Source organism: Oncorhynchus clarkii, chromosome 3, assembly GCF_045791955.1.
Source record: "Oncorhynchus clarkii lewisi isolate Uvic-CL-2024 chromosome 3, UVic_Ocla_1.0, whole genome shotgun sequence".
Classification (NCBI taxonomy): domain Eukaryota; kingdom Metazoa; phylum Chordata; class Actinopteri; order Salmoniformes; family Salmonidae; genus Oncorhynchus; species Oncorhynchus clarkii.
In genome coordinates this window covers 2,082,323-2,095,041 of record NC_092149.1, presented here as the reverse complement: position 1 = coordinate 2,095,041, position 12,719 = coordinate 2,082,323, and the positions used below count along the sequence as shown (strand labels likewise).

Genomic DNA, 12,719 nt, shown 5'->3' with positions numbered 1-12,719 from the left:
GATACAGACTCAGGTAGGAAACACCTTCCAGTCCCAGTCTAACAGTCTGATACAGACTCAGGTAGGAAACACCTTCCAGTCCCAGTCTAACATTCTGATACAGACTCAGGTAGGAAACATCTTCCAGCCCCAGTCTAACTGTCTGATACAGACTCAGGTAGGAAACATCTTCCAGCCCCAATCTGTCTGATACAGACTCAGGTAGGAAACATCTTCCAGCCCCAGTCTAACAGTCTGATACAGACTCAGGTAGGAAACATCTTCCAGTCCCAGTTTGTCTGATACAGACTCAGGTAGGAAACATCTTCCAGCCCCAGTCTAACTGTGATACAGACTCAGGTAGGAAACATCTTCCAGCCCCAGTCTAACTGTGATACAGACTCAGGTAGGAAACATCTTCCAGTCCCAGTCTAACAGTCTGATACAGACTCAGGTAGGAAACATCTTCTAGCCCCAGTCTAACGGTCTGATACAGACTCAGGTAGGAAACATCTTCTAGCCCCAGTCTAACTGTCTGATACAGACTCAGGTAGGAAACATCTTCCAGCCCCAGTCTGTCTGATACAGACTCAGGTAGGAAACACCTTCCAGTCCCAGTCTAACATTCTGATACAGACTCAGGTAGAAACATCTTCCAGCCCCAGTCTAACTGTCTGATACAGACTCAGGTAGGAAACATCTTCCAGCCCCAGTCTGTCTGATACAGACTCAGGTAGGAAACACCTTCCAGTCCCAGTCTAACAGTCTGATACAGACTCAGGTAGGAAACACCTTCCAGTCCCAGTCTAACATTCTGATACAGACTCAGGTAGGAAACATCTTCCAGTCCCAGTCTGTCTGATACAGACTCAGGTAGGAAACATCTTCCAGCCCCAGTCTAACTGTGATACAGACTCAGGTAGGAAACATCTTCCAGCCCCAGTCTAACAGTCTGATACAGACTCAGGTAGGAAACATCTTCCAGTTCCAGTCTAACAGTCTGATACAGACTCAGGTAGGAAACATCTTCTAGCCCCAGTCTAACTGTCTGATACAGACTCAGGTAGGAAACATCTTCCAGCCCCAGTCTGTCTGATACAGACTCAGGTAGGAAACACCTTCCAGTCCCAGTCTAACATTCTGATACAGACTCAGGTAGAAACATCTTCCAGCCCCAGTCTAACTGTCTGATACAGACTCAGGTAGGAAACATCTTCCAGCCCCAATCTGTCTGATACAGACTCAGGTAGGAAACATCTTCCAGCCCCAGTCTAACAGTCTGATACAGGCTCAGGTAGGAAACATCTTCCAGTCCCAGTCTGTCTGATACAGACTCAGGTAGGAAACATCTTCCAGCCCCAGTCTAACTGTCTGATACAGACTCAGGTAGGACACATCTTCCAGTCCCAGTCTAACACAGACTCAGGTAGGAAACATCTTCCAGCCCCAGTCTAACACAGACTCAGGTAGGAAACATCTTCCAGCCCCAGTCTAACTGTCTGATACAGACTCAGGTAGGAAACATCTTCCAGTCCCAGTCTAACACAGACTCAGGTAGGAAACATCTTCCAGACCCAGTTTAACTGTCTGATACAGACTCAGGTAGGAAACATCTTCCAGCTCCAGTCTAACTGTCTGATACAGACTCAGGTAGGAAACATCTTCTAGCCCAAGTCTAACTGTCTGATACAGACTCAGGTAGGAAACATCTTCTAGCCCCAGTCTAACTGTCTGATACAGAGACAGAGAGGAAATATGGAGCTGATCCTGTCTAACTGTCTCCAATAGAATCTGACATGTCTCTATTCATCATCTCTAACTGAGACGTTCAACAGACTATTGAAACTAAAACTCTGTCCAGAAACAAAACCCTCCACTCCTCTCCACCCTTCTCCTCTCTCCTCCCCTTCTCCCATCCTCTCCTTTCCCCTCTCCTCTCTCCTCCCCTCTTCTTTCCTCTGACTCTCTTCTTTACTTCCCCTCTCCTCACCCCTCTTCTCTCCCCTCTCTCCCAGCCTCTCCTCTCCCCTCCTCTTCTCATCTCCCCTCTCCCCTCTCCTCATCTGGCCTGGAATACGTCTGAATCACAAACCAGGACTGAAGGCTGAGGAACGTTATAATTAAAAGGAGGGGAAGGAGGCCAACGAGAACAAAGTACAAATGACAAAGGCGTAGTTTAGTGTCTGGCGTGATCTTGATCCTGCGTAGCTTTGGATGTGTCCCAAATGGCACCCTATTCCCTATATAGTGCACTATTTGAGACGAGGGCACATAGGGCTCTGATCAAAAGTAGTGCACTATATAGGGACATGTGGGACATAACCTATCTGAGTGGGCTGACAGGAGAGGAGAGATCCTGGTGATGATAACAGCCAGACAGCAGAGTTATTATGTCTGATGAAAAGGCCTGTCACTCACAGCTCTGCCTCTGTCTGGTCCTCTGCCAACACACTCAGTACTATCAGTGGGCTCTCATAGAGAACAGAACAGGTCAGGACCATACAGCAGTGGATTCTGGGTAATGGAGAGTACAGTACTATTATATTGTGGACTGATTAGACCTACCACAGGCTGAGTAAACACTTCCCCCTCTGAGGACATGGGCTGACCAGGAATAACATTGGCAAACCATTATGTATGAGTATATAACTGGAAGTACCAATCAAAAGAGAGGGAGGATCTTCAGCCAAGTTAAATAAACCAACAGCAGTTAAAGAATGAACAAGAACCTTCAGCACCACCGCTTCATTTGCATCATAAAACAAAACACAAAACAAAAACAACATTTCAGTCAATCAATTCATTCAGTCATTGGTTGATTGTAATAACAACATAGATGACCTACCTAGAGCAGTCACGCCGAAGCCAGGTGGACAGGACGTGTGTTTGATGCAGAACTCCACCACCAGGTGGTAGCCTGGGATACACTCACACAGCTGGTCGTGGGTTCTGTTACACTCCTGACTGACCAGCTGTCTCTCCTTGCAGACGGTCGTGCAGTACTGGCAGCTGTCGCCCCAGTGCCAGTGTTCTGAGAAGGACCGGTCGGGGCACGGCGAGCAGGCGGTGGGGGTTTCGGCGGTACAGTGGGTCAGGACGGCCGTGCCGGGCGGACACTGGTCACAAAGGAGGAATTCAGAGGTCAAGGGGTCGTAGTGCTGGTACTTAGGGGGTGGGACCTCGTGGAACGCCCAGGAGAAGGAAATGGCGAAGAGCTGTGGAGAAATAGAGAGAGAGGGGGGGGAAGAGAGAGGGGGGGATAGAGAGAAGGGAGAAGAGAGATAGTGGGGAAATGAAAGAGAACAGAGAGAGAAGGGAGAGAGAGATATAGAAAGATAAAGAGAGAGTCAGAGAACAGAGAGAGGAAGGAGAAGAGTTGAGAACAGAGAAAGAGAGAAGAGGGAGAGAGAGAGGTGAAAAAGAGAGACAGAAAGGGAGAGAGAACAGAGAGGAGAACCACCAGATTAGACAGAGCGAATGTTTACAGCCTATCTGATGCCAGAGAAACTAAGCGTTCAGGCTTGTTGTGATTGACCGGGTGTAACCCAAGCCTGGGGTGATTGACTGAGTGACTAAGTGTTATATGAAGCCAGAAACCAGGCAGGACTAAATAGAAGCGTGTCTGTGATTGACAGTGTAAAGCAGCAGTAAGCAAGGCAGCAGCCTTTCACCGCTGTGGCCCAGATGTCAATTCTCCCTCCGGGGACTTCCCCTACCTCCCCTAAGCCACTGTCATGAAAAACACTGTATCCAGTCAGCAATGTCCCTCAGAATCTCCTGCAGCACTGTATAGGCCTTGGCCTGGGGTGACCTATACTGACCTGGGGTGACCTATACTGGCCTGGGGTGACCTAAACTGGCCTGGCGCGACCTATCAACTGGGGTGACTTAAACTGGCCTGGCCTGGGGTGCCCTATAATGTTCTGGGGTGACCTATACTGGCCTGGGGTGACCTATACTGGCCTGGGGTGACCTATACTGGCCTGGGGTGACCTATACTGGCCTGGGGTGACCTAAACTGGCCAGGCCTGGGGTGACCTATACTGTCCTGGCCTGGGGTGACCTATACTGGCCCGGCCTGGGGGGACCTATACTGGCCCGGCCTGGGGTGACCTATACTGGCCCGGCCTGGGGTAACCTATACTGGCCCGGCCTGGGGTAACCTATACTGGCCCGGCCTGGGGTAACCTATACTGGCCCGGCCTGGGGTGACCTATACTGGCCCGGCCTGGGGTGACCTATACTGTCCTGGCCTGGGGTGACCTATACTGTCCTGGCCTGGGGTGACCTATACTGTCCTGGCCTGGGGTGACCTATATTGGCCTGGGGTGACATATACTGGTCTGGCCTGGGGGGACCTATACTGGCCTGGCCTGGGGGGACCTATACTGGCCTGGCCTGGGGGGACCTATACTGTCCTGGCCTGGGGTGACCTATACTGTCCTGGCCTGGGGTGACCTACACTGGCCTGGGGTGACCTATACTGGCCTGGGGTGACCTATACTGGCCAGGCCAATATACTTCTAAAAGTGTGGGGGAAAAACCAAGATGTCCTGGCCTGGGGTGACCTATACTGGCCTGGGGTGACATATACTGGTCTGGCCTGGGGGGACCTATACTGGCCTGGCCTGGGGGGACCTATACTGTCCTGGCCTGGGGGGACCTATACTGTCCTGGCCTGGGGGGACCTATACTGTCCTGGCCTGGGGTGACCTATACTGTCCTGGCCTGGGGTGACCTACACTGTCCTGGCCTGGGGTGACCTATACTGGCCTGGGGTGACCTATACTGGCCAGGCCTGGGGTGACCTATACTGTCCTGGCCTGGGGTGACCTATACTGGCCCGGCCTGGGGGGACCTATACTGGCCCGGCCTGGGGTGACCTATACTGGCCCGGCCTGGGGTAACCTATACTGGCCCGGCCTGGGGTGACCTATACTGGCCCGGCCTGGGGTGACCTATACTGTCCTGGCCTGGGGTGACCTATACTGTCCTGGCCTGGGGTGACCTATACTGGCCCGGCCTGGGGTGACCTATACTGTCCTGGCCTGGGGTGACCTATACTGTCCTGGCCTGGGGTGACCTATACTGTCCTGGCCTGGGGTGACCTATATTGGCCTGGGGTGACCTATATTGGCCTGGGGTGACCTATATTGGCCTGGGGTGACCTATACTGGCTTGGGGTGACCTATACTGGCTTGGGGTGACCTATACTGGCTTGGGGTGACCTATACTGGCTTGGGGTGACCTATACTGGCTGCAGGCCAAATAAACATGGAGCATGGAGACTGAAAACGTAGGAAGACTGATTTCCCAAGCCCCTCTTCCCTTCTGTCTTTCTGTCCCTTCTCCTACCTTCTCTTCCTTCCCTTCCCTTCAGTCTCCAGACCAAATCCATCAAAATCCTTACTGTAAACTGTTAGCTAAATCCTTACTGTAAACTGTTAGCTAAATTCTTACTGTAAACTGTTAGCTAAATCCTTACTGTAAACTGTTATCTAAATCCTTACTGTAAATTGTTAGCTAAATCCTTACTGTAAACTGTCAGCTAAATAACTTCCTGTAAACTGTTAAACCCATGCAAGTTGCTTGTTTTACTCCCGGGAAATGCCCCTGTGCATTCTGTATATGGAAGTTCTGGAATAAAGACATTGTTGAACTTTTGACCTTTCACCATTCAGTTGGAAGTCACCATTCAATGACATTCTGCTACAGAACTCTAGACCCAAATTACACGCTGCTCTGTCGCCCATAATTACAATGTTCTGATCATCTGAAGGGAAGTCACATTGGATGACTCCTGTGGCCGTTCGCCAGCTGAGAGGGAATACAGCTGGAGTGTGTACATCCCCTCAATCAGACAGAGGCTTAGTGGCTCAGCGGTCTTAAGGCGCTGCATCTCAGTGCTAGAGGCGTCACTACAGACCCTGGTTTGATTCCAGGCTGTATCACAACCGACCGTGATTAGGAGTCCCGTAGGGCGACGCACAATTGGCCCAGCGTCGTTAGGGTTTGGCCGGGGTAGGCCGTCATTGTAAATAAGAATTTGTTCTTAACTGACTTGCCTAGTTAAAATATGGTTCCCTATGTAGTGCACTACTTTTGACCAGAACCCATAGGGCTATATAGGGAATAGGGTGCAATTTGGGACGCATTAAGAGTTTACTAGTGTATTACACAGTAATCAGTCAAGGAGATGTTATTCTGCTCGTCAGTGTCCAAACCGCTGAAATCAGGGCAGGAGCGTGATTTAAAAAACAATATACTACTTCCTCTGACTAACTCAGGCTATGGAGGGTGATTTAAAAAACCAATATACTACTTCCTCTGACTAACTCAGGCTATGGAGGGTGATTTAAACAACGAATATACTACTTCTTCTGACTAACTCAGGCTATGGAGGGTGATTTCAAGTCAAAATATGACTTCCTCTGACTAACTCAGGCTATGGAGGGTGATTTAAAAAACAATATACTACTTCCTCTGACTAACTCAGGCTATGGAGGGTGATTTCAAGTCAAAATATGACTTCCTCTGACTAACTCAGGCTATGGAGGGTGATTTAAAAAAACAATATACTACTTCCTCTGACTAACTCAGGCTATGGAGGGTGATTTCAAGTCAAAATATGACTTCCTCTAACTAAAGTGCTGTAGCCTAAATGGCTTTCCATATTCAACCTAAACCACCATCTACCCCCGGAGGTATGACAGACAGTCATTTCCATGTATATAATTTCCCTGCATTAAGCACTGAGGAGGAACACACCCAGCAGCTGACTGAGAGGAACGCATTGGAGGACCTAGGCTACGTCCCAAATTGCCCCAATATTCCCTATGTAGTGCACTATATAGGGAATAGGGTCCCCATAGGGCTCTGGTCAACAGTAGTGTACTATATAGGGAATAGAGTCCCCATAAGGTTCTGGTCAACAGTAGTGCACTATATAGGGAATAGGGTCCCATAGGGCTCTGGTCAACAGTAGTGCACTATATAGGGAATAGGGTCCCATAGGCTAGCCACTATTGGCTTAAAAAGCCAAACCTAACACAATATCTGCCAATTAATTTCCAGCAATATCGCCCCTGTCTATCGGTGTGGTGCGAGCGTCTGTCTATCACTCCGTGTGTATCAAGTTGATGTGATAACCATCTTGTTGGTTGACAGAAATACTTTCCCCCAAAAAACACTCTCATATAAATGTTAACTGCAAAGTAGGCTTACCTGGCAGAAGTATTTAATGAGTAGATATCATTTGTATGTATAATTTGTTATTTGCGAACGTTGCCATAGAATGAGCAGCAGCAGTACAAAACCATCACCAGAACGGCTTGTTAAACGGCACATTCCTCACGCGCTACATATTAAAGGGACAGACGCCCAATTAAAGAGGAATTACACAAAACCCCCAGACAATGGTCTTCTGATGTGATGTCATCATTAACATGGACTCAGAACATCTATTGGAGTTGTTTATTAACCCTTATTTTACCAGGCATGTTGTCAGAAAACATAGTGCACTACTTTCTGTTGTACACTAAGGACCAGGGGAAGGGTTGACAACATAGTGCACTACTTTCTGTTGTACACTAAGGACCAGGGGAGGAGTTGATAACATAGTACACTACTTTCTGTTGTACACTAAGGACCAGGGGAAGAGTTGACAACATAGTACACTACTTTCTGTTGTACACTAAGGACCAGGGGAAGAGTTGATAACATAGTACACTACTTTCTGTTGTACACTAAGGACCAGGGGAAGGGTTGACAACATAGTGCACTACTTTCTGTTGTACACTAAGGACCAGGGGAGGAGTTGATAACATAGTACACTACTTTCTGTTCTACACTAAGGACCAGGGGAAGAGTTGACAACATAGTACACTACTTTCTGTTGTACACTAAGGACCAGGGGAAGAGTTGATAACATAGTACACTACTTTCTGTTGTACACTAAGGACCAGGGGAAGAGTTGACAACATAGTACACTACTTTCTGTTGTACACTAAGGACCAGGGGAAGAGTTGCAGGGGAGAGGAGAAGAAGAGAAGGATGTACCTATTTGAAAGTTTGAAAAAAAATGAGTAGCTTTTTTTTTTTTTTTTTAAGTAGCTCTCATGCTAGAAAAGGTTGGAGAACCCTGCTGTAGAGCCTACCCCGTTAACCCCTCCAAATAGAACTGCTCATTGGTCAGAATAATCTAATCGTATTGTGATGTCATGCTGTGGCCAAAAACTCCATCCCACCTGAACAGGCTTTTTCTTTTTTTTAAAAAAAGCTCTTATACTAAAAAGGACATTATCATAATTTTCATAATTTGAGAGAGTTATTTGGACCTCGAAGTGCCAAAATGACAGGAATGAAACTGTAAAATCACTGCACTGCCCTTTTAACTCATTTGAAAGGAGACGACTGGTATTAGAAATATGGTGTAAATTCCCACGAGCCCATCCCTGCACCAATCCAATGCTTTGTGGGAAGTAGTGAACAAATGCACACATCAGTAGAAAGTAGAACTCGCCTCCAGACGTTCTAAGTTCAGTAAAAAACAAACGTCAAGCAACAAGACTACGGAGGACCAAATGTATTGTAAGTCTCTTTGGATAACAGAGTCGGCCATATGGTATACATCATTAGGTCTATTACAATGGAGGATCAGAAGGCTGGAGAGCTGAGGGATGGATGGATGGAGTCAGTACTGCTGTTCAGGTGGTCTGCCTGGGGATTTCAGCTCTTCAGAGACATCAAACCCACACACAGACTGACCCAGCCCTCTGCCTCTAACTAGACTGACTGCTGTAAAATCCCCCCCCCCCCCCCCAATTAAAAGGCCTCAGAGGCTACATCCCAAAATGGCACCCTATTCCCTACATAGTGCACTACTTTAGACCAAAGTCCTATGGGCCCTGGTCAAAAGAGTACACTGAATAGGGATTAGGGTGCTATTTGGGACACACTAGTGGGAGGCCTGGCATCAAGCAGCTGTCTTGATGAAATCCTAAAACCATCAACGACCCCAGCAGCTATGAGCAGATGGGTCGGTACCCCTAATACCCATAACAAATCAAATGTTATTATACAGATGAGATGGGTCGGTACCCATAATACCCATAACACCCATATCAAATCAAATGTTATTACACAGATGATCAACGACCCCAGCAGCTATGAGCAGATGGGTCGGTACCCATAATACCCATATCAAATCAAATGTTATTACACAGATGATCAACGACCCCAGCAGCTATGAGCAGATGGGTCGGTACCCATAATACCCATATCAAATCAAATGTTATTACACAGATGATCAACGACCCCAGCAGCTATGAGCAGATGGGTCGGTACCCATAATACCCATATCAAATCAAATGTTATTATACAGATGATATAACATACACATACCGTGAGACTTTACAACTTAATAAACCTAGGAGAATGACTCATCTGGCAAGTTCAACTCTTACAATCAAATCAAATGTTATTTGTCACATGCGCCCGAATACAACAGGTGTAGTAGACCTTATAGGGAAACACTGAATACAACAGGTATAGTAGACCTTACAGTGAAATGCTGAATACAACAGGTATAGTAGACCTTACAGTGAAATGCTGAATACAACAGGTGTAGTAGACCTTACAGTGAAATGCTGAATACAACAGGTGTAGGTAGACCTTACAGTGAAATGCTGAATACAACAGGTATAGTAGACCTGACAGTGAAATGCTGAATACAACAGGTGTAGTAGACCTTACAGTGAAATGCTGAATACAACAGGTGTAGTAGACCTTGCAGGGAAATGCTGAATTACAACAGGTGTAGTAGACCTTACAGTGAAATGCTGAATACAACAGGTGTAGTAGACCTTACAGTGAAATGCTGAATACAACAGGTGTAGTAGACCTTACAGTGAAATGCTGAATACAACAGGTGTAGTAGACCTTGCAGGGAAATGCTGAATTACAACAGGTGTAGTAGACCTTACAGTGAAATGCTGAATACAACAGGTGTAGTAGACCTTACAGTGAAATGCTGAATACAACAGGTGTAGTAGACCTTACAGTGAAATGCTGAATACAACAGGTGTAGTAGACCTTACAGTGAAATGCTGAATACAACAGATGTAGTAGACCTTACAGTGAAATGCTGAATACAACAGGTGTAGTAGACCTTACAATGAAATGCTGAATACAACAGGTGTAGTAGACCTTACAGTGAAATGCTGAATACAACAGGTGTAGTAGACCTTACAGTGAAATGCTGAATACAACAGGTGTAGTAGACCTTACAGTGAAATGCTGAATACAACAGATGTAGTAGACCTTACAGTGAAATGCTGAATACAACAGGTGTAGTAGACCTTACAGTGAAATGCTGAATACAACAGGTGTAGGTAGACCTTACAGGGAAATGCTGAATACAACAGGTGTAGGTAGACCTTACAGGGAAATGCTGAATACAACAACCTTACAGTGAAATGCTGAATACAACAGGTGTAGTAGACCTTACAGTGAAATGCTGAATACAACAGGTGTAGTAGACCTCACAGTGAAATGCTGAATACAACAGGTGTAGTAGACCTCACAGTGAAATGCTGAATGCAACAGGTGTAGTAGACCTTACAGTGAAATGCTGAATACAACAGGTGTAGTAGACCTTACAGTGAAATGCTGAATACAACAGGTGTAGTAGACCTTACAATGAAATGCTGAATACAACAGGTGTAGTAGACCTTACAGTGAAATGCTGAATACAACAGGTGTAGTAGACCTTACAGGGAAATGCTGAATACAACAGATGTAGTAGACCTCACAGTGAAATGCTGACTGACAAACCCTTAACCAACAATGCAGTTAAAAGAAAATACCTAACAAAAATAAGAATAAGAAATAAAAGTCACAAAACAATATTTGGGTCAATAAGGTCCACCAACTAACTTTTAGGAAGATAATATAATATATATATCAGACTCAGTTTCATCAGAAATGATTGAAACTGAGTCTTTCTTCTTCAGAAATGTTTATATTATCTTTAGTTAATCATTAACAAATAGCCACTTGACCGTGCCAAACTCTTGCTACGGCCTCCCACTCATAAATTATAATCTGTTAGATGTAACGCTGCATAAATCAGAGACAGTGGAACACAGCCTGGGACTAAATGTATATATATATATTCTGTTTGTTTTTAAGGATTCTTTCAATGGACATTTCCACCAACTTCCGAGTCATTTTGGAGGATGTTTACACATACCACCTAACTCACCTGAGAACCAGGGTGAATCCCTAAACGGAAACGTGTTCCTGTAGTAATTTAGATGGCATCAGTCATGCTGTTTCCACACTACGTGACAACAACTTAAAGAGTAGAGAAAATGATAGAGACACTGTCTCTCAGTGTTTCAATGTTATTAGAGTAGAGAAAAGGATAGAGACACTGTCTCTCAGTGTTTCAATGTTATTAGAGTAGAGAAAAGGATAGAGACACTGTCTCTCAGTGTTTCAATGTTATTAGAGTAGAGAAAATGATAGAGACACTGTCTCTCAGTGTTTCAATGTTATTAGAGTAGAGAAAAGGATAGAGACACTGTCTCTCAGTGTTTCCATGTTATTAGAGTAGAGAAAAGGATAGAGACACTGTCTCTCAGTGTTTCAATGTTATTAGAGTAGAGAAAAGGATAGAGACACTGTCTCTCAGTGTTTCCATGTTATTAGAGTAGAGAAAAGGATAGAGACACTGTCTCTCAGTGATTCCATGTTATTAGAGTAGAGAAAAGGATAGAGACACTGTCTCTCAGTGTTTCAATGTTATTAGAGTAGAGAAAGGGATAGAGACACTGTCTCTCAGTGTTTCCATGTTATTAGAGTAGAGAAAAGGATAGAGACACTGTCTCTCAGTGTTTCAATGTTATTAGAGTAGAGAAAAGGATAGAGACACTGTCTCTCAGTGTTTCAATGTTATTAGAGTAGAGAAAAGGATAGAGACACTGTCTCTCAGTGTTTCAATGTTATTAGAGTAGAGAAAATGATAGAGACACTGTCTCTCAGTGTTTCAATGTTATTAGAGTAGAGAAAAGGATAGAGACACTGTCTCTCAGTGTTTCCATGTTATTAGAGTAGAGAAAAGGATAGAGACACTGTCTCTCAGTGTTTCAATGTTATTAGAGTAGAGAAAAGGATAGAGACACTGTCTCTCAGTGTTTCCATGTTATTAGAGTAGAGAAAAGGATAGAGACACTGTCTCTCAGTGATTCCATGTTATTAGAGTAGAGAAAAGGATAGAGACACTGTCTCTCAGTGTTTCAATGTTATTAGAGTAGAGAAAGGGATAGAGACACTGTCTCTCAGTGTTTCCATGTTATTAGAGTAGAGAAAAGGATAGAGACACTGTCTCTCAGTGTTTCAATGTTATTAGAGTAGAGAAAAGGATAGAGACACTGTCTCTCAGTGTTTCCATGTTATTAGAGTAGAGAAAAGGATAGAGACACTGTCTCTCAGTGATTCCATGTTATTAGAGTAGAGAAAAGGATAGAGACACTGTCTCTCAGTGTTTCAATGTTATTAGAGTAGAGAAAAGGATAGAGACACTGTCTCTCAGTGTTTCCATGTTATTAGAGTAGACCGGTATGACAGAAACACTACTGACGGCATTACTACTACTGTTGATGTAAAAGAGGAAGTTACTGTAGTCGCTGTAAATAAGCTTCCCTTTAGGATTATGTGTTCCTTTCTTAATAAACGTT

At 45.2% G+C, this 12,719-nt stretch overlaps 1 protein-coding gene across 1 annotated transcript in view; it reads right to left on the bottom strand.

Annotated features, from left to right (window-relative positions):
• LOC139405629 (tumor necrosis factor receptor superfamily member 11B-like) overlaps positions 1 to 3,476 on the bottom strand; it is a 29,547-nt gene extending 26,071 nt beyond the window's left edge. The window contains exon 1 of the mRNA XM_071148044.1: positions 2,825 to 3,476. The gene's annotated coding sequence lies outside the window, so the exon portion shown is untranslated. The remainder of the gene's footprint in view (positions 1 to 2,824) is intronic.
• Between the last annotated feature and the right edge of the window lie 9,243 nt (positions 3,477 to 12,719).